This window comes from Crassostrea angulata, chromosome 9 (assembly GCF_025612915.1).
Source record: "Crassostrea angulata isolate pt1a10 chromosome 9, ASM2561291v2, whole genome shotgun sequence".
Taxonomy (NCBI): domain Eukaryota; kingdom Metazoa; phylum Mollusca; class Bivalvia; order Ostreida; family Ostreidae; genus Magallana; species Magallana angulata.
In genome coordinates, this window is record NC_069119.1 from 29,726,943 (window position 1) to 29,753,313 (window position 26,371).

A 26,371-nucleotide genomic window follows, 5' to 3' on the forward strand; every position below is an offset into this window, starting at 1 on the left:
CGCAACAAGCGTATAGTGATTATAATGATCGCTGGGAGTGTTTTATACATGACCATAATAATTTTTCTCAGAGAATTTCGAAATTAATTTTTGATATTTCTTTATGCATACATTATCAATTTACTTTTAGATGTTATTCATTTAGCAATATATACAACATGATAAAATAAACACAACAAACTGGAATAGATGAGATGCTGAAGAAAGTTTTAAACTATTTAATGAGATTATAAAATATTAGGCATCTTTTAAATACATTGCATATTTTATCTAAATCAGAAATAAAATTGGGAAGTGAATATAGTGAATGAAATGGGACAATTCATTTGAATACACGGCATATACAGTAGCAGAACTGTAATCATTAAAATACATGTAATTGTGTTACATACATTGTACACTAAAACACAAGCAATGAATAAAATAGTCTGCAGAATAATGACGTACTGAACGAATTCTTTTGATAACATAGGATTATCGGTTATATTTGTATTGGTAACATTTAGAACGGAACATATTACATGTATCACGTTCGACATCTCTTGAATATTAGGACATCGGTCTCAGTGACTCTCATCTGTATAGAGGTATTTAGGCAAATACGTTCGTGAAGTTGCTCCATGTATTTTTCACGTTGGAGAGTGAAAGTTTTTGTGGCAGGCATTTTGATACATCTTAATCATACTCTTTATTCAACAGCAGATCACAGACATGAAAGAAAATGCCTTGCGGATAAAGTTCTGCATTAAGAAAATAAAACAACAACATAACTCTCATTATGATGTTCATAGTCATTACAAAAAGATCAGACTCAATTGTACTACATGTAATATCTAAAACATCAAATTTATAATCCATGATTAATAGACTATTAAATAACGATTTAGGGAGAGGGCGAATTAAGTTTTTATAACTTGTGCCCAATCCCATTGTAATATATAATGCAATGAAATATGTTCAAATCAACGATTTAACGAAGAGCTAAATATACATGTACCATGTGAATAAATAAAAAGTCTAACTTCATGGTCAGGAGAAAAGAGGGATATTTTGAAAATGGCATCAGTGCTATTTAATGTTTCACAAGGAAGTTATCTACTGGTACTGGTAGGATAAGGACGTCCTTACTGAGCGTTACCATATATGTGTGTAAAGATAAATCAAGCATTACAATACATGATCATAGTTTATCATTTTAGATATTTCCTTATTTAAACAATTTCAGAAAATCTAATTATAATAAGCTTCAAAGCTATTATGAGTATTGAACGTTTTAATTAAGTAAAGTCAAGTCTCTTACAGAATCAAAACGAATTATCTTTGAGAACAGTCGGAGAAAACGAATAATGAAATGTTTCGTATTGCATTAGTAAAGCTGATTCAAACGCTTGCAGCTGTTTCTATTAATGTCTGTAATAGGTAAGTAAAGTGATTCAAAAAAAAAAAACTGGTATCAATTTTAATCCGCACAAACACTCTTCGAATTTATAACATGGTTGTAGAACAGACGGAACATCATGCTGTTATGGATTCAAGTTGGATACTACTCTTATACGTAAGTCTTTTTTTACAGAATATCTTAATGTGAAACTTTAACATTCATTTTTTATATAAATAAAAGATTGATTGATCCATTTCATTTGAAAACTTAGTCAACCTTACAAATTATATGTTTAGCCTGTGACAAGGGATTCTTTGGAGTAGACTGTAACGCCAAATGTCCATACCCGATGTTTGGAGAGAAATGCCGGTCTCTATGTGCGTGTAATAGCTCGAACTGTGATCATGTTAATGGTTGTATATACTCTATGAAAGGTAAACCTCCTAATTAGTGTTTATGTGCTACTGATATTTGCAAATAAGAATAGATGAAAATCTCAAATAATTTTTTCTGCATTTATTAAGTTGTAATACAATTTCAGATTTTCCAGGTCTTTGTGAAAAAATAAAGGAAAACATATCGTATATAATTGTTGATCTTTCTGTTTGATTTCAGAATATAAGACTGTTTTTATGTTGTTTTTGGGCAACGAGACATATACAGCCAAAAGTGATAGTAAATATATTTATTAAGTAATTACTGCATTTATTATGACTGTTTGCACATGTGTTTTTGATGTTTTTTGTACTAAATTTAATTAAACATATTAAATAAAACCTAACAAAAACACCCAACGGTGAATGCATTTGATTGGATTGTCCTAAGAAGTTATGCATATGTAAGCTTAATTTCATTTGTGTTAATTTTCGACAATTTATGCACGTTCATATCTCCCTAGCATAACTCCTTCATGTACGAGTTTACGTAAGGTATTCTTTACGAAATGTGTTCCCACCGCCGATTAAAATTTTATTCCGTTAGCATTCTCAAATGTTTATACACAAGTTTTACGTATCAGTTTAAGTGTTAGAAACAAGACTGGGGTGATTAAATGCATCCTAAAATTAGATATTTACGAAAGAAACTTGTAATTTAATTCAGAATTAAGTAGGTATATGGAATGCATGGTAAATTCACTTTACGATTACATGTTACTAAAGGAAAGCGTATAAAACTATAACATGTAATCGTATTCATGATAATTGATAGATACATGTACATTTGCCTATTTGGAATACAATGAGGCATGCACAAGAGTTTTGAATTTTATGCTGATCAGGGATACGGTAATCGGAGCTCTGTTGACGTATAACATGAGATCAACAATTGCACGGTTGTTTATTTTTTACAATACCAACACGTTCAAGAACACATATAAAAATCATTCTGATTTGATAAATCTTGAAACTTGAAAACACATCACAAGTTTAATGAAATCCTTCTTTCGTGTTTAAACTTAAGTTTAAACTTAATTACATCTTTTTTTATTTGCTTTTTACAGATAACCCAAATGCCATGCTGGAAAATGCTGTGAATAACAGCTCATCGGATTGTGTTACAGAGGAAACAAAATTGTCGAGTGTTTATTTTTTTAAAGTCATAATAATCGGACTTTCAGTAGCGTCAATAACCATTTGTATGATATATATTTACACCCGTTTACAAGAATGTTGTAAAATGTTAAATAAACAATAACACAGCTTAATATCATCATTAAAAAAAATCCTTGTTTGCAAATAAGCGGTATTTAGAAAATAAAATCAGCTACTAGGAGATCGAAATCCCAAAAGGTTTAACGTATAAGTCAAATGCCTTCAACATGTTTTACCTCCTTGCCGCTTCTTTTCCTTCGAACTCTGTGATTGCTAAAAATGAAAGTACTTCTTTAAACCATGTCAAAAAGAGGAAACACTATAAAACATGGAAAGCAGTGTAAATATTATGTAATCCTTATATCTGCAATTAAGCATCAACACACAAATTCAAATACATGCAGGATGTATCTAATTGAAATTGAATTATATTTCCTCTTATAATATGCTTTGACAAAACATTTTAGTTCCTCATATATTTAGATAGAATTGAAAACATATCCGAGTGTAAGCGAAATCAGACTGATCAACTCTAGGCCTAGGGTAACACGAAAACGAAAAAAATGAAAGATTACGTGGAGATTGGCTATGTTTTAGTGATATTGTTATACATTTTTGAAGTTGCACATATGAAGATTTGTCAAGGGTACGTAGTTTTGTTGCAGGGGTTTGGCCCTCTTTAATTAAAATCCTTATGAAATACTCGGTACCATTTCCGATAATTAATAATATTCAGATGTTTAAATACGTACAGTGTACATGTATAATGTAGATTAAACGGTACGGTATGTTGTTTTGGATACACGTGGGACAAGAACCAACCTATGTGCATACGTAAGTGACACATTTGTGTAACATGTAATACGAATGTATATTGATATCTTTATTTTATGAGTTTGAAAGAAAGTATCGTGCTTGTAGATCTTATACTGTTAAGTTTAATATTTTTAAGCGTGTAAAAAGGGATATCATGGGAGAAATTGTGGCTTCAAATGTCCACCCTTATTTTTCGGATTGGGATGCACAGCACAGTTAAGGCTGTCATAAACTTCGTTCAGACAAAAAGTACGGGAAATGTGCATTATGACATCACAGTATATTACAAACCTCGAAAGTACTTATTAATCTATTCATTAGTAAAATTAACTTATACTAATCTTTTAATTAAAAACAACAAATGCTATTACTTACAATTTTGATGTCCTTTATATCGTACACACTGAAAAATAAGCGAGATGTCGTTCTCGCTGTACTACAAAATATGACGTCATATGCTTCAAAATGACGCATTAAGTTAAATCATTGAAGGCTATCGTGCAGTTTTATCGCGAAGAAAAATAAATGTCATACATTAACGGAAAAGTATAAATGAATATTTTGTTTAAAATTATTATTAGTAGAATGCTACCTATATAGTCTTATTTTCATTTTGTTAAAAGTATGCATCGTATAAAGAAGCCACCTCGGATTTGTATAAAATATCGTATATCTAAAATCTGAGTACCTAAATAAATCACTTAATTGCAAGAGAATACACTTACCTGATCCCAACAAACTTTTACATGTGAATTTGAAATATGCTATGTAACTTAAAAACTTCTACGATCCTTGTAAAATCTTACAAATTAATTATTTTTTAATGAAATTAACCCTGTGACCTTCAAAATTATTCAATATATGCATTATAAATAACGGTTTCTACTACCAAATATTCTTATCTTAAAAAGTTCGCACCGTTTTTCAAAATCTACGATATAACATCAAGTTATTTCATAATTCTGTTGTGAATTTTGACATGATTATGCCCTTGCAATATTGAATTTTTTAAATGACCTCAAAACCACAAATACATCTGCTTGTACCATGCGACTGCCATATCACGTGACCACTATGAACATAAAATATTGTACTGTTATATATATATTTTAGAAATATATTGCATTTGAGTGACTGTTATTGATTTTAAAAAGGACATGCCAGTTAAACTAAAGTATACGTGTTTTCATCACAAAAATTTGCCCATATTTTTATTGACTGCCTTAACTGTACTGCGTGTCAGTCACAATGCAACTGTTCTGCGAAAGACTGTGATTACATCAATGGATGTAGACAAATAACAGAAGGTATTGTTCTCAAAGTATTTTTTTCACAGTTACTTTTATTTATCTTCATTGATGAAAATTATGATGCTGTTTTAATAAAATTTATTTGTAAGGAGTATTTAAGGCTGAAAGTTGACACATACTTCATGTAATTCCATGCCTTATGTATAGAAAAGGTATATATCTGTGTTTGATTGTTTATCATTTCAGAACAACCATATAATTTAATGATCGGTTCAAACTACAGCGTAAAAACAACAGAACATAATGCGTTTGAATATAGCTATAATGGTAAGATAAAATGTGACCATTTTTAAATATAATGTTTATTTAAATTTAATTTATTTAGGGAGGTGTTTTGTTTTAATTGTTATTTTATACCACTGTAGCTAGATAATATACATTTTGATAAAAAACTATACAAAATCATTGTCGTCAAAATATTACAATTATATTTCTTTTTAGTAAATGTAACATTACTGTATTACACTGTAACAGTAAGTTTACCACGGACTTGTCTCCCTTAGACCATGACGACTTGGAGATCATTGGAAAATTTATTCGCAGGGTGAATTATGAGAATTATTTTTGATAAAAAAAAATTGATGAATTTTTATTTGAAGCACTTTTCAGCAATCAGATATATGATCATCAACTCTTTGGCACATTGTTTTACTCATAAAAAACATTTTTTAAAAACCTAGACCCATATATCAAAATAATAGGTAAATAGATCAAAATAACAAATTTAGTGAATAAAAAAATCAAACCAATTATTACATGCAATTCTTACGATATGACTCGTAGTTGTACAATGATGGCATGTGAAGATTACATTCCAAAAACACATGTACATAACATTAATAAATATTTATTAGATATACACATAAACCAAGCAGGTTTTGGAACAAAAGTAAACATATTAATGTATTTTTTTATTAAAATAATCAAATCAAAAGAATCATTTTAAACTTCAATAAGCAATATATTTCATACTTAATTCATACAGTTATATATAATTTATTTTCAGAGAAACACAACGATACTTTATTTAAAGACAGAACGATAATAATGCAGACTGTACTCACATCCAAGGACACGGCTCATTATCAATCTAAGCGTTTAATGTATGCAACGATCGGACTTTCAGTGGCGGCTGTTTTGATAACAGTTACTTATATATACACTTGTCAACTAGAGAAGCGTAAAATATTTACTAGCACAGTTTGATACCTGGAATTTTGTTTTTTATTTTGTTTAAGATGGTGCTACATTGTAAATGATGTACCAATGCTTACAACTTTTATGTATCAATATTTTTCAATTTATTTTTATTCCAGCTTAAGCTAATATCTCTCTGATCATTTTAAGTAACACAAATGCTACGGAGTGACAAAAAAGATTCTGATCCATTTCTATTATTCTGTATTGCAATGTAATGCTTGATAATGTTTGTATGATGCTCATTCAAGCTGAACACCGCCCGTAAATAGGCACTGTCCGCCATATTTCTCTTTAATCACTGCTGTCCCTACAACCCTTATATAAGGGACATATCTCTAAACAGTTAAAAGTACTTCGCTGTAGAGGTCTCACCTGTGTGGATGTACATTTTGCCTCGCCGTGTTACTCGGTCGCGATGAAATTATCAAATTTTATGGATCTTTTTGAAGCCAGGAGAATACTAACATCAAATAAATTGGTCAATGCATTATTTACGAACAGAAAATGAACATAAGATAAGACAAAAATGCATAAAATCTAAAGACCACGAAAGGAATACTAAATGTCGGCCACGGGGTTCAGGTGTGCAATCGGGTGTAACGAAATCGAGGGGTTTATATACCAGGTATCTGTGTGACGGTGCCTATTTACGAGCGGTGTTCAGCTTTAAGATTAACATTCCTAATATCATATTTCATGTTTAAATTTTTGAATTTGAAGAAACATATTAATTGTAAACAACTTATTACATGTCATATTTTTAGAATTAAAAAAAGTCGAATGTAAAAATAATCATCATATATTATTTTGATTTTTATAATAAACTGATATCTAAATTGTGTTCATTCTATATGTTTAACTTGATTTTTGATAAGATATTTAATCAGGAAAAGTATATACAGAACTGTTAATCTAACTGTCGAGACAAAATAGTAAGGAAACGGTACCAACGATATGTAACAGAAAGAAAAGAAAATAGTCATGTTGTGCATTATTACAAAACATATCACACCATACTTATTATTTTAAAGAAAATTACTAAGCTTAGTATTAAATTTTTCAGGTGTAATAGATGTTACAATTGATTTATCATCAAATCACAACGAATTAATTTACAACACTACAACCTTTTTTGTAAAATGTGTACCATCTGCCAACAATCATTCTTTTTTTTCACTGATTGCAATTGTTGCTGTGCTCATCATAATATTAGTTAATTTTTTTACACACAGCTATTTGATTAGCGACAATTGATCGTCATGATGACTGAGGGGTATCTGCAGTGATTGCATTGGTACATGTATCTTTATCGTCAAGTCTTAACTCAACTGTTACTAATCTGTCTTTTAAAGGATAATAAAGAGTCCTACCTACAAAAATAACAGCATAGATTCGGTATACTTTGGGACAATAGTTGGGCATTAACATATGTAGGACAATTCATTTTTAAGATCACTTTCGTTTTCACACTATCTGTTAGTGATTACATCAGAGTAAAAGTATTTTAGAAAGAATATCAAAATATCACAAATTCAAAAAGAATACAGCACTGTCATTAATAATCAGGTGAAAGTGCACTAAAGTGCACTAAAGGCTACTTCAGAGTGTCTGCATAACTAAGCTGTACCATTCAGTCACCTTTCAAGACAGTTTGGTTATCATTCATCGATTAAACGACCAAAGTCAATCCTGTAAATAATGACAAAGTGAAATAAGATTTCTTATTGTTTTTCCTAAAACATAAGATCATATTACATGAAACCACTAAAAAAATGTATTTCAAATATTGTAAATTGAAGCATAATTTCTTATATGACATGTATTTATCACACAAAGGTCATCTTTCTGTATTACACTAGTAAATATTTTTAGATGGTTCTGTTATGCTCAATGCGAATTGTGTACATATTGTGTATATTGAAAATTTATATTTTAAAGCACTGTTTCTTATGAGCAACAGGGAACGGATAAGTGCATTTGTATATGATCAAATTAAATTATCAGACCATGTGCCATTTGATATTTATTTCTTTTATGACCAAATATATCTTATATGCAGGAGATCTATAAAATCTTTATTGTTGTGGTGTAGGATACTTAAAAGTATGGAAAAACGAAACCAAAATTTGATTGCATATTGATAGAACGATGAAACTACAAGGAATACAAGTTTATCTAAATTTATTTGTACATGTAATTCACAAGAGGAAATTTAAAAGATTTCAAACGAGGAAATACAATATAAATTGATAAAATCAAAAATACATAAACAAACCAAAATACCAATAGTACCATTTCGGAATGTTACAATTAATTTGCTGTATTTTTTTCCTCGAGATGTTTATATAATTAATAAGTTTTACAAGTATAAGGAAAATGTTGATTGAGTTGTATTCTATTAACATAAAAGATTCTGATTTTATTTTATATTTAAACAAGTAGAGTTTTTTTTACCAATTTTTCTTCGGCAAAAACAATGACAATACAAAAGTTTTGCTTTGTTTTGCTAAATCAAATATTTCTGATTCAATCTGACCTGTGTCCAGGGTAAGACATCTTATTTTGGCTGCTTGAAACTTAGCAATTTTTTTATTTTTTTATTTTTTTTTTGGGGGGGGGAATCAAAGTTTGTCTAACATTCTAAGTTCAATATTTAAGAGAAAATGGTAAAAAATGTTGTATTGGATTCAAATGGAATGATGCAGACAGGAAATGTTTACGTAAGTACAATTACATGTGATTTGCTGTTCTTACTATTTGTTTTAATTTTACATTTAGAGATAACGACCAAATGTTATTTATATACTATTCATAGACTTATTTTTCTTTAACATTTTAATCTTTTTTACTAGCGTGTGATGCGGGATATTATGGAAGTCACTGTAGCTCAAAGTGCCTCTTTCCTTGGTATGGAGTAAACTGTATATCATACTGTAACTGTTCTGCACTCGACTGTCACCATGTCTACGGCTGTGTGAAGTCCGATGAAGGTATTGTATTTTTTTTTTTTATTTCCTACTGTATTCACATCTTTTAATTTTACATATATGATATTAATGGTGCCTGTTTGGGAAGATAAAGGACATTTTAATTGCACGTGTATATTTGTTGTATTAAAGTTATGAAGGCATCGAGCTTTGCAGAATAGAAGTAACTCTTTTCAGCGGGATGTGTATACCTTCATAGAACACATGGAACACAAAAGAAATTATTTACCTTTTCATAATTTCATCTACTTTTAAATCATTAATTTCAATCAATGACAGAAAGAAAAAATTTGGTATAAGTATTGTCTATCAGTATTTTAGACAGACAGAATAGTATTTTTTTATAAAAAAAAAAAAAAAAAAAAAAAAACTAGATTGTTGTATCTGCAACTACTTGCAAGTCCGTAAAGCTTACTGCATTATCCCATTGAAGCTTCATTTTTTATCGACAACGAAAAATGTACACAAAGTTGGCAGAAACGAAATCAATGTCATAAAGCAATTCAAAAATAATTTATTATAGCTACAGTACCGATCAGAAGTATAGTTTTGAAAGCAGATACTACATCTGTATTTGGAATATACAAGGGGCAGGACTTACAGGCAGTAAGATGATAAGATAAAAAAACAGGTCTGCTTCACACTTCAGTGCAAACACAGATGACCCAAAAAGTAAACCCCGAGCAAACCCAAGGAAACCCAAAGTGGGCCTAAAAAACCCTGTGGACGCAAATTTGACTCAAAAAGCTGATTCAGATTAAAACCCAAGTAAACCCCGAAAGTAAACTTAGGGTTTAGTTGGGGTCTGCTCTGGTGTTAGGTTGGGTCTGGTCAGTTCTGCACTTTATAAAATCTGAAAATCATTTAGTCAAACAATGCATTTGAAAACTCTTGCAAAAGTAAATACATTCAAATGTGAGCAGATCGTTTTCCTTGACAGCAAAATTTCATACTGGTTAGTTTGTATGAATTAGGATATATTTTCTTTAAAGGCAAGTATAGTATAAAAAAGCCAGCAAACAGGAATTAAATAAAATAGTTGTACCTGTTTCTCTATTCCCATGTATGTTATTACATTATTTTAATCATTTTATAACAAAATTGCAATTAGTATACTTAAAATCATATCAAACACTTTTTACAGCAAATGTAACCACCACTGACTATTTAGATGAATTTGTGCCGGTTATCAGCAAAAAAGAAGAGAAATCATTTAAAATTAATGGTGCTGTATACTCAATCATCGGCCTTGCAGCAACTTCTGTTCTGTTAATAATTCTATATCTGTGTACACACCTACTAGAGAAATGCTAAGTTCGAAATAAGACGTCTTATTATACTTTTAAATATTTACAATTATATGATTTAAGTTTTCAATAGCATCTGCTTTTTAATTATTCCGAGATTCTTTGTTGTGTTCAGATATAATCCGGATTTAATTGCTGCGCAACCGTTTTAGAGATTATAATACAGCTTTCGCTTCGTAAGCACCGTGTACGAATTTGTTGAAACATGTTCCGTCAGTTCTTTTTTTTGTAATACAGACACCCCACAGTGTATGGTTGTTGTTTTGTTTTTTTTTGTATTTTTCGTATAACCTAAAAACTTATCAACAATATACTCCTTTACTATGCGATTTGATTGGTATGCAAAGAACTGAAGGACTGACGGGAGTTGATTCTATTGATTATTCTTTATTTTGATATGTACATGTTTCGCATGGCAAGTACTGTTTTAGCTGTATTTAAATTATTATGCACGTTGTTTTCTTACATGAATTATCGGGCTTTTCTGACATGTGTTCCGAGCTATAGACGGAAAATTCACTGTAAGTCACGTTGTGTTATATTCAAAGGTACAATAACGCCGTCATACTCTACGTATATTGTTTGTCAGTAAGCGAAATATTATCTGCAAAAGTGTATCAAAGCAATTTTTAACACACAAATGATTGTAAGGTTTCAGTACTTGTTCTAACTTTAGATTGGATAGTCTCTCGCTATCGCTGTAATCAAACTCTGGCCTAGGAATACATAAGACAACAAAAATATCTCAATTGTTCGTACTTTTAAAAACCTGAATAGTTTTAAGGTATTTATAAGTACATTTCTTGGAAAAACGCAGTCTCTTAATACATTAAATTGAATTCATCGATTATTTTTAAGAACTACGTTTCGTCAGCGGTGATTATTCGTGGTTTGGTCCAAACACTGTTTTACTTCCGGTTTTCAAGAGTAACTGCATGGTATACTTTTTTAAAATCAATTTCCAAAAATTAAACCTATTAAAATTAAAGTTTGTTAATTAATAAAATTATTATCAACTGTCAATTTTGTTTTGAATATTAAGTTACCCTTCCACGCATTTCCTCGGTTTGTGTAAATTAAATAGAAGTAGACTGATATAATGATATTAGCAAACATTCTAGCTAGGAATATAAAATGATAACGCAGTTATTTTATTTATGTGAAAATACATTTGTTTTCTTTTGTATTGATATCCATCTGACATATATAACAGTGAATTATTCTAAACAACTTTTCCATTACTGTTTTGCAATGAAACAAATGCATATAATCATCTAACAACTTGTGAAATAAATAAAGAAACTATTGTGTTTAGTGTAATTGTTATTCTAAAATCGTCTCTAGTTGAAATAGGTCACTCCAATATGCTTACATGTAATGACCATATATCTACAATATGGGTCATTCTTTTAGTTCCTTGTTTTAGATTTGATGATATATAAATGCGCCATGAAAATTATGCGATTAATAACATTTCCTGTCGTCCACAAAAACCCTACATAGGAAATTGAATAAGCTGATTTTAAAATGATTATTTTTATATCTACACATTATGAAAACAACTTTTTATTCTGTAGGGTTTGTTTTCAACATTGTTTTGTATTAAATAAATGTGAAGTTATGCGTTTAAGTGTGACATTGAGTAAATAGTTATCGATCTTGGTGAAGCTAATAATAATACTTTAAGAGTTCATGTTTTTTTTATTGCAGTCATTACACACCTAAGTATTTTCATTTCTAGAGGCAATTGTTGCCTTTTTCATTGTTATGTATTAATTTTTTTTATCAACTTTTTTTATTTTTTTTGTTTTGTTTTTTATAATAATGTTTTAGTGTCTTGAATCCTATTATTAATATGACCTCATTAGTACGCGTTATGTAATAACTGTAACAATGTAACTGAGTTTCTTTAAAATAAAGCTCGTAAATTCAAATTTGCACAAGGCTTTCAGTAAATATTAAAGTATTTTGCTTTTAAATAATATTAAAACATTTGCGATTGGGCAAAGATCTTTATCATACCTAAAGATATTCTATCGTCCACTCGATTGCTTCAGAAACGTTATTTCTTGAAGAGTTAAACTATAGGTAAACAGTTCTTTAGACGTATTACTTTTCAATGCAAATCGCATAAAAAGTCAAAACAGTCAATACTTAATAAAACCACATTTCAATGAAATATGCTACAACCAACACATTACTGAAGAGCAATTATTTGGTTAAGATTAATTTACATATATCAAATAGAAATATTTTTCAAGACGACGAGATAAGTGTCAATCACAATGTGTACTCAATCATTACTGATAATTTTACGTCTCTAACATGTACAGTAAATGACTCTTCACATTAAAATCCTTTATTTTTCATTTTATCAACTACCATTAGCGTTATTTTAAAGAGTTTGTTTTTTTTATTAAATCTCTTAGTGTTCTGTTGTTTAAAGTTGAGAATATTTCCAGCGATATTATTCGTTTCTTCGGCTTAATATATGCATTTGCATAACACATGTGTCAAATTAAATGTTTAATGAAGTATCATCATTACCTATTTCCGATTTGAAGTATTTACAGTAAAACAATTTGTTTCAGTCAATATAATAACAATGAACAAGGATAAAGAGCGTAATATTAAACATCACTAATCCACGTGAACGGTTTATCAAAGTCTTCTTTCATATGGATTAAAATAAGTAAGAAGAAATATTCAGAAACAGTGACAAATATAAAGACGATTTACACTGTTTTTGTTATACTGTTTCAAATCTTTGTAGTTGGGTCCTTGCATTTATGCAGCAAGTGAGTAAAAATTACTTTTTTCAATGACTATTTCAGAATTTTGTTTAACATAACTACTCACGACTGTATGTTTTACAACTTTGTAGCATAGATGGAACGTTGAGTTGTTGCCTAGGGTACAAGTTGGATCGTGCACATAATTCGTGTATGCGTATGTTCATTTTTATTCCATACAAGTACATGTATGCTGAATTATCAGGGGTAATCCAACTGATTCCCAAGAGTAAACATTTTCTAAATAGCTTTTCACAGTATCATGAATAGGAGAAATAATTGAGTGTATAATTGATTAACTGCATTTCATGAATCATGTCCACATTGATACAGATCCATTGAACTTTATTATATTTTACTTAGCATGTAAAAACGGATTTACTGGAATAAACTGTGTCACCAAGTGTCAATATCCTACGTATGGACAAGGCTGTCAGTCTGTGTGTGACTGTAATGCTACAGTTTGTGATTCTGTCAATGGTTGTATTCAGGCTTCAGGAAGTAAGAATCCATATCAATATTGTCCATTAAACTCTATTTGACATGTGATTTCAAATAAAAACAATAAAATTGAGGATTTTTTTACGATTGTCGTATAATAGCAATCTACATGAATCCATGTTTTTCCCCTTAATATTTGATGTACAATAATAATAATTGTTTTGCAATTTCTGTAATGTAACAGAGATAAAAATAATTCTGTGTAAGAAAGTGTGATTGTTTTCCATAAAAGGGTGTTATTTATGTTGTAGATCATCAGATTCAATCTGCAATACACACAAATTACAAGAATGCCACAAAAGAACTTATGATCACTATGAAAGATACGTCATTAACGGTGAACGTAAGTACTATTCTGCACTAGTCAAATATCATTTGATTTTTTAAATATGTCTGTTTTGTGCCTATTTTAAACGGCAGAGTATAACTGCTGAACGAGAACACGTGCATTTTACAGATCTAGAAAGACACACATTCCCTGGCTACAACAACTTGTACAAGAAAGCGTTACAAAATTTCATTACATTTTTCTAATATCACTCCTCGGGGTAGAATTATTCTATATATATATATATATATATATATATATATATATATATATATATATATATATATATATATATATATATATATATATATACTTTGATTATAATAATTAAAGTTTATGTGTGTCTTACACTCATAAAATGTACAGTATATGATCAAATATAACAATGTATCATTTAATTACTAATGATAATTTTACAGTGAAAATTTTTAATCTACTTCGTAACAATAAATAATTAGATGAGAACATAGAGAGCCTGGTTTCTATTCCCCAAATACTAGATGTAACAAATTGAATATAAAATGCAATAATGTTGAAGAGTTTCTTATTGTATGCGCATAAGATACGATAACATCAAGTATCATTATATCAAAACATTCATTTTATAGAATTGTTTGTATTGTATATTTAATGTTATATACTTCATATATGACATCGGTGCAGCATTTGTACATTCATTTGTGATAATTTTTTTAATTATAGACTACATTCACATATTCATATTTCTGTATACGTAAGTGACTTTAAAAATAATATGTTTTACGGTGCGACCGTTGGGGCGAGCGCAGCATGTGATCAAATAATGAATTATGATAAATCAATAAAAATAAAAGTATCAACGTAACGTAAATGAAATTTGAATGCGAAAAAAATATAAACATGCCTATTTTTTCTAGTAAATTTTCATTATTCATAATTTATAAGATTGTTTATTTATTTAAATAGAATTTATCTCAGTTTTTACAATGTTGTTGAATCATAAAGATTTTAACATAATGTTTATTGCAATTTGTTTCCTCTTTTCTTGCAGCAGACATTTTTCTTAAACTTGCATATACAAAATTGACTTATCATAGAGTCCACCCCCTCCCCCCCGTTTAAAAAAAAATATAATTTACGTATAAAAAAAAATTGCTGATCATATAAGAAAAACGGTTTTGGACCCCCCCCCCCCCCATCCCCCGGGAGGATGTAATAAATGTGAAAATAAAGATACCATTGAGCAGTTAAAGAGCTAAATGCATACTTCGCACTCACCATTCCTCACCCGGATTAGAATTTCCCTGATTTTGAGAATTTCTTTTCATTTTGCTTGTAAATATTCTTTGAATGATGCTGCCGCGCCCCCTTTTAAAAAACGTTAAAATTAATTACTGTAAAATAAATGTGAGCATTCATCCAAATGAGAGCAAGTTACAACTGTTTTCTATTTAAAAAAAAAAGATGTCCCAATTCGTTAGCTTTGCAAGATTTTGAGAAGATTTCGCGAGAAGGAATCAAGTCTAGTGAGATCGTCCGACATTGATAAATTGCATTGTGGGTCGAAATATACTGACGCCAAAAAATTATGTGGGATCAATGTGCAAGAAATCCATTGTGACGTCACTCGAAGGAACGACAACTCTGTTATTCTTATGTAATGGAATTATTTTATTTACAATGCATGATGTACATAGTCTTTTGTCTTGTTCTCGTGAGAGTGTGAAATGGGAAACCATTTTTACAGGGAATTACTGGGACGATTAAAACAAGGCATTACTGGTCCGATTTACTGACGCCAAAAAAATCCGTTGAATGAATGTGCAACTAGTCCGAATTTTCTATTCACACACGCCTTGCCGGTAGAGCTCGCTTCGCGCCGGCGCTGCGCGCCGGCGAGCTGCGCTCGCTATTAACAATGAGAGCAGACATTTTCTGTGTGAAATTATCCATATAATGCTTAAATACTTTTACAAAATCCCTTTTAGGTATGCAATGCAAATCTTGACTTTACAAATTAAATAAACCATGTCAATTGTTTATATTTATGGTTTTTTTTAATTTGTTGTATTTTTCAGGTACTTCCAATGTTATGGACAATACAACAAAAACCTACACTTCTTCATGCTATAATAAGGAGACGGAATGTAGTAGGGTTCATAGTTTAATGTTTGCAGTTATTGGATTTACATCAGTGTCTTTAATCATTTATATGGTGTATATTTAGGAAAGCTAGGAAAGCGTCAAACAAATAATAGCGCATTCTTAGGATGAAAGTTTGTTATTCAGTCAACTGAATACTCAATTAAATGTCTGTGAAGTTTATCAAAAGGCAAAGTTACGCTATTCAATCACATTTTATCAACATTTTAGACACTTTGCAATTGTTTTATTCTGTGTGATTTTTGCGTAATATGTTTTTAAATGGGCCGAAACAAATTTTGCTTTTTTTAACCAAAAAAAATAGCAACGTGTCCAATTAATTTAAGTATTGATTTCAACTATAAGGTAAATACTATATCTTTGTGTTAAACAAGATACAGAATTGTTCACTTTACAAACGACAACGATCTTGATCAATTAAACGTTATTTTAATAGTTTTGTTTATTAAACGGCCACTACTTGACTTCCATAATAATATTGATATGATATCCATTTTCTTTCGAAGATATCTTACCCACCCTGATTTGCTGATTTTAAATATTAAATAAAAAATTATGAAATATTTGTAAGTATTTCGGTTTGTAGTCAACATTCAAGGTAAGTTTCATGACAAAAACAAATCTTGCAAACCACTTGTGATGTTACGGCAAACGATCAAACGATGATTTTACCATATTCAAATTACATTGTATAAAACTAGTACTCAAACTAAACACTATTAAAATCATTTTAGTTACTGCTAGTAGAATGGCATAAAAGGCCTGATTTGACTCTAGATACATAAAAGTATCTTTTTTAAAACATGTAGCTTAATATCAAAGTAATTTCCTGAAATTCCTGAAAGGACTAAGTGCGGTTTTATGCAATTTTTGCCCCCCAAAATCAAAGTTTTAGAAAAAGCATTAAAATAAGGTGAAAGATAGTTAAAATCATATTGGAAATAAAGGTGTAAAAGGTTATCACCACAGTGACGTCATAATGTAGAAATGACGTCATGAATATTGCATTATTTTGATAAATTGATGTTTTGTAGCAAAATATGGGTGTTTTCCGATGGTTATTCGACTGGGAAACATCGAGCGCAGGCTTGCTCAAGTACCATTTTTTAGTATAATATGTATAACTATCTGAAGAAAAAACATATGTTAAAATTGCACTTGAGCAGACCTGCGCTCTATACTTCCGAATGCAAAATATGGAGCAAAAATGAGAATATCTTCATTGGTTTGCAAATTTGTGGGAATTAGGTCATTTAGGTGACGTCATAGAAACACAGGGAGTGAGCAATGATGACTAAAATCATTATTAAGGTTATAGGCATCCTCTTTACAATGATTTGTGAAGATTTCATTTTAATACGATACTATTTAAAAATTGGTTGAAATCGGGGGCAGATATTCGACCATACCGCACATTGTCCTTTGACATGAAATTCAAACTGGGAGTAAAAACATGATATTGACTTTACGCATATTTTCTTTTACAACTACAATGTACTGAAGCAATTTAATATGTATCCTAATTGAAACGTCTACTAAAAAGAAGTTAACGGGTGTAACATGAATTTAGATTTTTGTAAATAGATATTATATTTGAAGTATGATACAAGTATATTCCAAGAAAATGATTCAGAACCACTTCCGTGCATACATATAATGCTGTTAAGATATCAGTTTAAGTTGTAGACCAATTTTATTGGATTTTGTCTTATCTCTAGAATTAATTGATCATTCTAATAACGCATTGTAATAATAGAAATATTGGCAAGGAATTTTCGTATTCTTTAAGAGGCTGTCCAAGCAAAATTCAGGCAGGGCTTTGCACATGCTATGTCTTGGATTTCAATAAATCTTTGTGTATCACTTCATTTTAACATGATTGTAATACATGTGAAAGAAAATGTTCATTGTATGCCTACATGTAACTAGGCAGAAAAATGTCTATTTTTGAATTTGGAACATGTTTAGTGCAAAAAAGTCACAGAAGTTGTAAAAATATTGTGAAGTTTGATAAGTTGTAAAACTACTTAATTCTATTAAACCTTTTTAAAAATTATATAATTCAGTTTAAACACACTTAAATCTTAAACTTAGACTGCTTTTAAAGTATAAATATATTTCAAACAAAAATATATGCATTATCAAAGTTGATACATATTTTGTAAACAAAATTCTGGTATTTTAATGTTAATTTGAAATTTCAATAAAATCCAATACGTGTTCATGAAAGGAAAAAATGAGGCATCTTTATAAACCTGAGAAATGAAATTTTGAGAAACAAAAATAAATTCAGTGGGAACAGCAGCGGTCTCATAGAAGCAGTTGCACAAAATTACCCATTTTTAACATTGAAAATGAAGTTTTTCCATGCATAACGTGTTATTATTATTGTTAAAAGACAGTGAATGACAGAGTTTATGTCACAAATATTGACTATAATTTAATACATGCTTATATCTTTACAATAGAAAATGCTTTATGACGAAAGAAATAATGATCACTCATCAAAAACCCACATTTTTCATTATTTTAAGTGCAAAAAGGTCATTTTGACAAAAATGTTGAAAACTGAGTTTAAGTCTGCTAAAACTATTCACAACTGAAGACAATTAGCTGAACATTTCACTATTTGGATGGTCTTATATATATTCAAATAATTTTTAGGGTTTTCAGTATTTCATGAAGTACACAAAATTGAGAATAAGGATTCAAAATGTGTTAATCACTGATTAAGGAATAATAATTAATGCAGTGTGAAACTGAATGTATTTTTCAAATTCAATGTATTTGTGCGTTTTGAGGGGTTTATGTTGTTTTTTTTAAACAAAACAATTATAACAATTCCATAATGTACAAGTACACATAAATATATCAAATCATTTCTTCTTAGTAGTAACATTTGAATTCGTTATTATCTCTATATAAGTGCCATTAGCAACTTGTTCAATCCAAAGTTTCAAAATGAATGCATACAACTGTTTTGGAATAAGAACTAAGAAATGTGACCTTTACTTTCAGTCGGGTAGCTTTTGGAAATTCTAGGCAGGTGTTTAACTTTTGGGTAAAAATTAACATAAACAGACTGGTATACAACAATTATTTAGTCAGACTATGTCCACAATGAATCTAGCAGAAAAGTCAGACATCACAACCAACCCCCCACCCCCACCCCATTTTTTAATCCCCCATACTAATCCATTTTATAATCCATGTATGATGATCAGCTAAAATATACATGGGACAGTATGCTTTGAAACAACAACCCCCTTTAAGGTCAAGATCTAGTAAATGAAAGGTGCCTACAGGTTAATGAAATTCAAGATATAAATTCTTTTAATAATGCTTCATAACAATATCTTTGTTTCATAAGGTGTACCGGGGCTTAACTGTTTGGTAAACACACTGAAAAATCATGTTTTTACAATAATTTTCTATGAACTATGAAGGATAAAAGTAACAAATCTCGGAGTTTTGTCCATTTTTGACTAATAAATATATCTAGAATGCCAACAGTCTCTCCAAAAACGACATTAAACAAGCTCTTGACCTCCTCTTTAAAATGATGTCAAATTGAATATAGGTACCAGGATTACTTTTCCCGTGATACAACATAGAAAGTCAAAATATTGTTATATTTTCTACATAATTCCTTTAAAGCCGTAAAATACGGGAAAAGATTCATCAAATCAATTATGATGTCATAATGGTTCTAGCATTAAAAAGACACTCTGGAATCATTTACTAGATCTTGACCTTTAACCCTATTCCCAAATCAAATCCATGGTCATATAGAAATCCGTGTGCCTCTTTTAAACTGTATTTTCCTCTTTTTAAAAATGTATTTCTAAATTACTCATGCAGCTGACTAACTTTCAAGCCCGTTGTACATATTTGAATAAATAAGCAGTGCATAAGAGTAAAAGAAAACATTTCATTTACATGTATCAATGCTATGTTTGGACAATTTACTTGGACAGTGTTATTTTATAATATTGCCAATGCTAAGTGGTGTCAGTACATGTATTTGCATGTAAACAGTGGATACTGTTGTACTTATTAATATATTTAATGATATTTAGTTATTTACTCATGATATTGAAATTTCTTAACATACAAATTAACTAGGCTAGTATAAGTTACCTTCATAGTATGACAAACAACCATAATAGATGAAAATATCAAACTAATAATAACATTAAATTAAATTAGTTATCTTAGAAAGTGTGCAGTACCAATTTGGAATAAATAAACAGAGAATAAACTCATGCAAGATAACAATTTAACAATTTATTGAGCATTAAAATGCCAATGTACATACAGTGCATGATCCATGAAGACAAGTTCATTCTCTCTCTCTCTCTCTCTCTCTCTCTCTCTCTCTCTCTCTCTCTCTCTCTCTCTCTCTCTCTCTCTCTCTCTTGTGGTCAATCCGACAAACTTCAAACCATCTTATTTTAGTCTTGTTTGCATCCTTTATTCGTTGAAGAAAGATGTGCAGATGATTAAATTGAGAAAAACAAATTCCATGTGATATCTTCTTGAAATTCAACCACTCCTTAGGAAAACATTTGTTAATTTAAATGAATGTGGCCATTTAAATAATGACTTGCAAATCTAGTTAGTTTCTTTGCCATCTAAATATATCCTTTCAAATTACTGCTTATCCCTGAACCCCCTTCTTGATCTTCTTTCTTATTCAGCACACTTTCACTGTTTCATATGCAGGAACATTTTTACCCATGATATTAGATGCTGTAAAGTCATCCAGATCCATCATGCCAAGCAACTTGATGGGTTTTTTTTCTTTCAGCAATCTTGTAGGGTTTTTTTCTATGTTTTATCCAAGTTTAAATATAGAAGGACAGTATTTTCCAGAAAAATAGTTCATGTGCACTTCTCTAAAAAAAAAAAGAGATACACGTAATAAAACAAATTCATGTACCTTCAAGTGTTAAGATCTTAAAATTGATAATAAATATTGTGGAACACATACAGAGATTCCATTTCATATTCTGATTATCAGTAGCAAAACTAATATCATACTGTTGTGGGAAACTGTTTATTTACATTTCTTGTCACATGTCAGATATGTACTCTGACTAATTGCCAAGTCAATAGCTTCTGTGTTAAATAATATTGCTGTGCTATTACAAAAAAAAAAACCACCCCGTATTTTCTGTTATAAAAACTCGTCATTTCATAACATTTAATTTTTTTCTTCAATTTTTAACAAAGCAATATTTTTCAATTACGAAAATAAAAGAGATGTAGATTGAAGACTACATTGACCTATCAAAGGAAAAAAAGAGCACTCCAAATCTCAACACAATCCTATTTAAAAATGCTGTAGGATATTTTCCCAATATTAACCACATGAAACACTCTATGATTATTGGTGTACTTTCTTTTTACAAAGATTTATTCATGATATGTGAATGCAATTAATAAAAATTAAATGTGCAAGTAAACATCTGAAATCAGATAATATAAATGTTAGAATGCCTCTCTCTCTCTCTCTCTCTCTCTCTCTCTCTCTCTCTCTCAACGCATATTATTTACCTGACCCCTCTGGAATTACCCATTTGTCAAGAAATAACATTCCTCAGTCGTCATCAGGTGAACACCTCTTGCTTTTTTCTTTGAGGAGTGGATGTGTACATCAATGTACCCATAGCTGCATAATTTGTTGGCTGACTTGTTGAAATTCGTCTGGTAACAGTAATTCATCTCAGTGTCAATAAAAGGTTCGGGATGCTTACTATTATTGGCGACCTGATTTAACTTCCAATGGTATTGGAGATCGAGAAAACATCAACAACACACCGAAAAACAATCAACTTTGGCAGCATGCTGTGCACAGACGTTAGCGGCGGCCATCTTTGTTTACACTGGTTTTTTGAATATACCCGCACTGAATATTTTAAAAATATATTTCAGCGTTAAAAAAAAATATGTCTATCATAAACAATTAAGCTGATTTTATATGAATTATTTATAGTTGAAAATTTATTGCTTTTATTTTTTTCTTAAGTTTTTAAGCCTCCAAATATTCATTTGGCAAGGGAGGTAACTGAAATTATCAAACATTACCAAAATATACTTGTCTACAATTTTTCAACGCAAGCTTTTCCCACTCATTTTATTTTATCAATAACAAGTCATATTTTTCTCATTTATGAAAAATACAGACCCTAATCAATAGCAATGTATTGGATTTTAAAGCTCATAGTTTGGTACATGGTTTCAATGATTTATATAAGAGAATGAAATATCTATCTTCCCGTCCGAATAACCACTTAAATTATTTTTTCAAGCAAATCATCATAATTGTAGGTTAAAAGAGAATACAAAGAATCTATTTCAGGGGGAAAACAAAAAATTCGTGAAAATCGATGTGCGAAGTTTTCTTATATATTCGCTTGATGTTTGCTTGGACAGCCTTTTAAACTGTGATTTTATTTAAATTTCTTAAAATTGACACCCACGAATATCAGAGTAACCACGGTGCTCATCTGAACTTGACATAGCCTCAAATATCTTAGATTTCTTTCGACTTTCCGAAAAAATCGCCGTTATAAACTTTGCGTGCACTTAGCAGGGCTGTATGACTGTATCTGATGTGAAAAATGGCAGTTTTGAAAATGAAACTAACATTGAGATTCATGTACTGAGACTAAAAAGGTGCTGTGCTCACAAGAAACCCTTTGGAGAAGCATACATTATGATACTATTAATATGTATGAAAGGTAAACTTCGTTTGCTTTAATTTTTGCTTTAGTTGTTATAACATTTGAAATTAAAGTTCTTAAACCAATATACCAAATCGTTTTCTGTGCACGGATTAAGTAGAGTGTGAACTTTTCTTCATTTGTTATTTGATTTAATTTAATCATCTAATGGATCAATATCTAAATACATGTTTGTACACTTCTTTTTCTTATTAAGATTAAATTTTCATTAAAAAAATTGAAGTAATCAATATTGATATGTGTACATGTATATACAGTTTTAAAGCTAGAAATTTATATTGTAGGCAATAAAGGGTAGCGCATGATGGGAGGGTATTTGATTCGTGCTCATTGAACATTTTATGCATCGGTTTGATATTTCTTTTAATTTAATTGTGTGTTACATGTACATTTAACTAATATTTAAGATCTTGTTTAGGTAATCTTACGATTAAAATGCTTAACTGTGTGTAGATTGTTATACATTCTTGTTTTCTTCTTTTTTCAAGCTAAAGCAAAAAAAAATTTAGGATATCGTTGGGTTTTTTTTTTTTTACAACAAAATGGTAGTTTACGCAAAATGCATTGAAATAAAGATAATTTGCATCTTCTATTAAGCTAAAATTCAAACACACCAATCACCCACATTACAAATATATGTCATTTTAGTGTATTTGCCACTCATTTGAAAACGCACAGAAAAACAGGAAGTATCGGTATGTTCCAAGAATTAAAATAAGATTAAACTTCCGATTTTGATATCTGCAATACCGGTATGTAATTAACATTCTGAAGCTTAGTATTGATAATAAAATAAAAACACATATCAAACGGATTGCTCAATAAAAAAAGTTGAACAAATGATACATCAATATAAGTTCTAACCGTTTCCAAAAAAAGGATCACTTATTGACATATTATGCTATTGTATTTTATATCTTCTAAATATAACATGGCCAAGTCAAATATATATATATATATATATATTATAATAAACCGATCATAAATATAATTATTACAAATCTTGAATTTAACAAATACAGTGAAGTAGGTATACTTCAATCACACGACATACATATCGAAGTAACTTCCACAATTACTTGAAGAAGTATTCAAAATTCTCTTTTGATCAACTTGTTTTTCATTTTACGCTACAAAAAACGTCATTGTTAGTTTCTTTTATAATATCTCTAGTGATACATTGCAACGCAATGTGAGACAGTTTTATGTCATTTGTTCGGGGCATCTGTAAAACAAATACTTTTACAGAGAAAAAAGCACTTGTAAATCGTATTAAATAGCCGTAAAAGTCATTTAATACAGTTATCTCTGATACTCATTTAAAGAAAACATTGTCAGAGACCGGAGTATGATTTAATGAAAGAAAATCAATTCCACAATTTTGAAAAGTAATTCACGCTTGTACATACATTTATATCAAAATTTAGATGTAACAGAAAATAAAGTCGTTTTGAATTGAATCTATAATTTGATGAACATGCTTGTAGTGAATATATATTTTAGGGTGAATAGAATAAAATATTCAAATTGATAATATCAAAAATTGTTGATAAATTGTGTAACACACAGTGTCTCATTTATAGCTTAATTTATGTTTGAAAATGAGGGTAAATCCTGCTACCATGGATTAGGGTTAGGGTTAGGGTTAGACAGACCTTGCACAAAACAGATGCAAATGTACGTTGTAATTGCTTTTTTATGAATTACATATGTACGTGCATGTGCAATATCAAGGGTTTCCTGATGTTTGCATCATCAGATTATTGCATATCTTTATGGGTTTTTTTAAAATATTCATGGATGTCCAAACGATTCGACTTATGTTATCATTATATTTTATGCCAGGTGATGTAATGGAATAAAAATGTGTAACTCTCGTGTTACGTGTACGTACATTAGTCATGTCAATCTCCCTTCCTCTATCTATCTCCTCCCTCTCTTCCTATCTTCTTCTTCTTCTTCTTCTTCTTCTTCTTCTTCTTCTTCGTCTCACATAAAAGTAACAGTGGTTGCGTTAGAAAATTTTACTGATCAGGATTTTGACAAGCATGTAAATGGCAGTCAAAAATTTGTAAGCAACATATTATATTTTTCAGACAGTATTATTGATATCATCAATATAAATACAGGATGCATTGGGTGAAAACAATGTTTTATTTCCTCTTTATTACAATTTTAATTAAAACTTTTAATTCCCCATATCGTTGTCATTTTATTTAATATTTAGAGGGGAATTCGTTGTATGTTAATACGACTAGATAATTTAAACAGATTTTTTAGAGTCTCGGGATCAGAAAATATGACAGAAAAAATGAAAATAATCAATGTTGTAGTTATGTTGCATTGTGTGTTAATGTATGAGTATGCATGCCTGGACATGTGTAGAGGGTAAGTTAATTTGTACATTGTGATACAAACGCAATTTCTTTTAATTTTTCAATTAAGTTTTACAAACGTTGATTCTATAAATAGAGAAATGTACGAATATTGTAGAATAAATGGATCACCGTGTTGTTCTGGATACAAGTGGGACCAGGATCAAGCAATGTGTACACGTATGTTACACTACCATTAGTACAGATTGATACCAATATTTAAAACACATTATTAAATGAAATTGGTTTATAGTTACTTCTATCTTATACAATGTTCCTAAGGTTGTAACATAGGATATGTTGGAATAAACTGTGCCATAAGATGTCCTTTCCCTTATTATGGATTGGACTGCCAGTCAAAATGTAATTGTTCGGAAAAAAACTGTGATAATGTCAACGGATGTAGACATTCCACAAAAGGTAGATGTGTATGTTTTATGTATGACTGATTCTACCAATCCAAATATATGCTAATTTATTTTCTGACTAGGATTTTATAAACATACATAATTTCAAAATGTCACATTTTTAGGAAACATGACAATGAATGGAAACCAATAACGTTCAATTTTTTTTCGATTTAGAGGTTTTGAAATCAAGATCATAATACATGTACCAAACAATGTGTGTTTGTGTGCCAATTTTGGACTGGTTAATAAAAAAAACCCACATTTTATAATCTTTTCATAAATATTATATGGACAATTTCATAACACAGACATCATTGTTTTATTCAATACACCAATACATTGTTATCTATATCTTTCTTACTGTTTTCATTTTTTCCCCTAGAACATCCACCTTCTTCGTCTAGATACAGGGAGTTCAACTTCATAGCAATCATAACAACACAATATACCATTGGCAATCATAAAAGTAAATTGAAATCCC

The 26,371-nt window shown here is 29.9% G+C and overlaps 3 long non-coding RNA genes across 3 annotated transcripts; all 3 read left to right on the forward strand.

The window, feature by feature from the left end:
* Window positions 1-1,684: 1,684 nt before the first annotated feature.
* LOC128162895 (uncharacterized) lies at window positions 1,685-3,032 on the forward strand. Its single transcript, XR_008240731.1, has 3 exons — window positions 1,685-1,815; window positions 1,997-2,056; window positions 2,883-3,032. It is a non-coding gene; the product is annotated as an uncharacterized LOC128162895 (long non-coding RNA).
* Window positions 3,033-5,032: 2,000 nt separating this feature from the next.
* On the forward strand, window positions 5,033-6,242 carry LOC128162893 (uncharacterized). The gene is made up of 3 exons (XR_008240729.1): window positions 5,033-5,096; window positions 5,286-5,366; window positions 6,106-6,242. It is a non-coding gene; the product is annotated as an uncharacterized LOC128162893 (long non-coding RNA).
* A 2,450-nt stretch (window positions 6,243-8,692) lies between these two features.
* LOC128162892 (uncharacterized) lies at window positions 8,693-9,491 on the forward strand. Its single transcript, XR_008240728.1, has 3 exons — window positions 8,693-8,846; window positions 8,958-9,019; window positions 9,152-9,491. It is a non-coding gene; the product is annotated as an uncharacterized LOC128162892 (long non-coding RNA).
* Window positions 9,492-26,371: the final 16,880 nt, after the last annotated feature.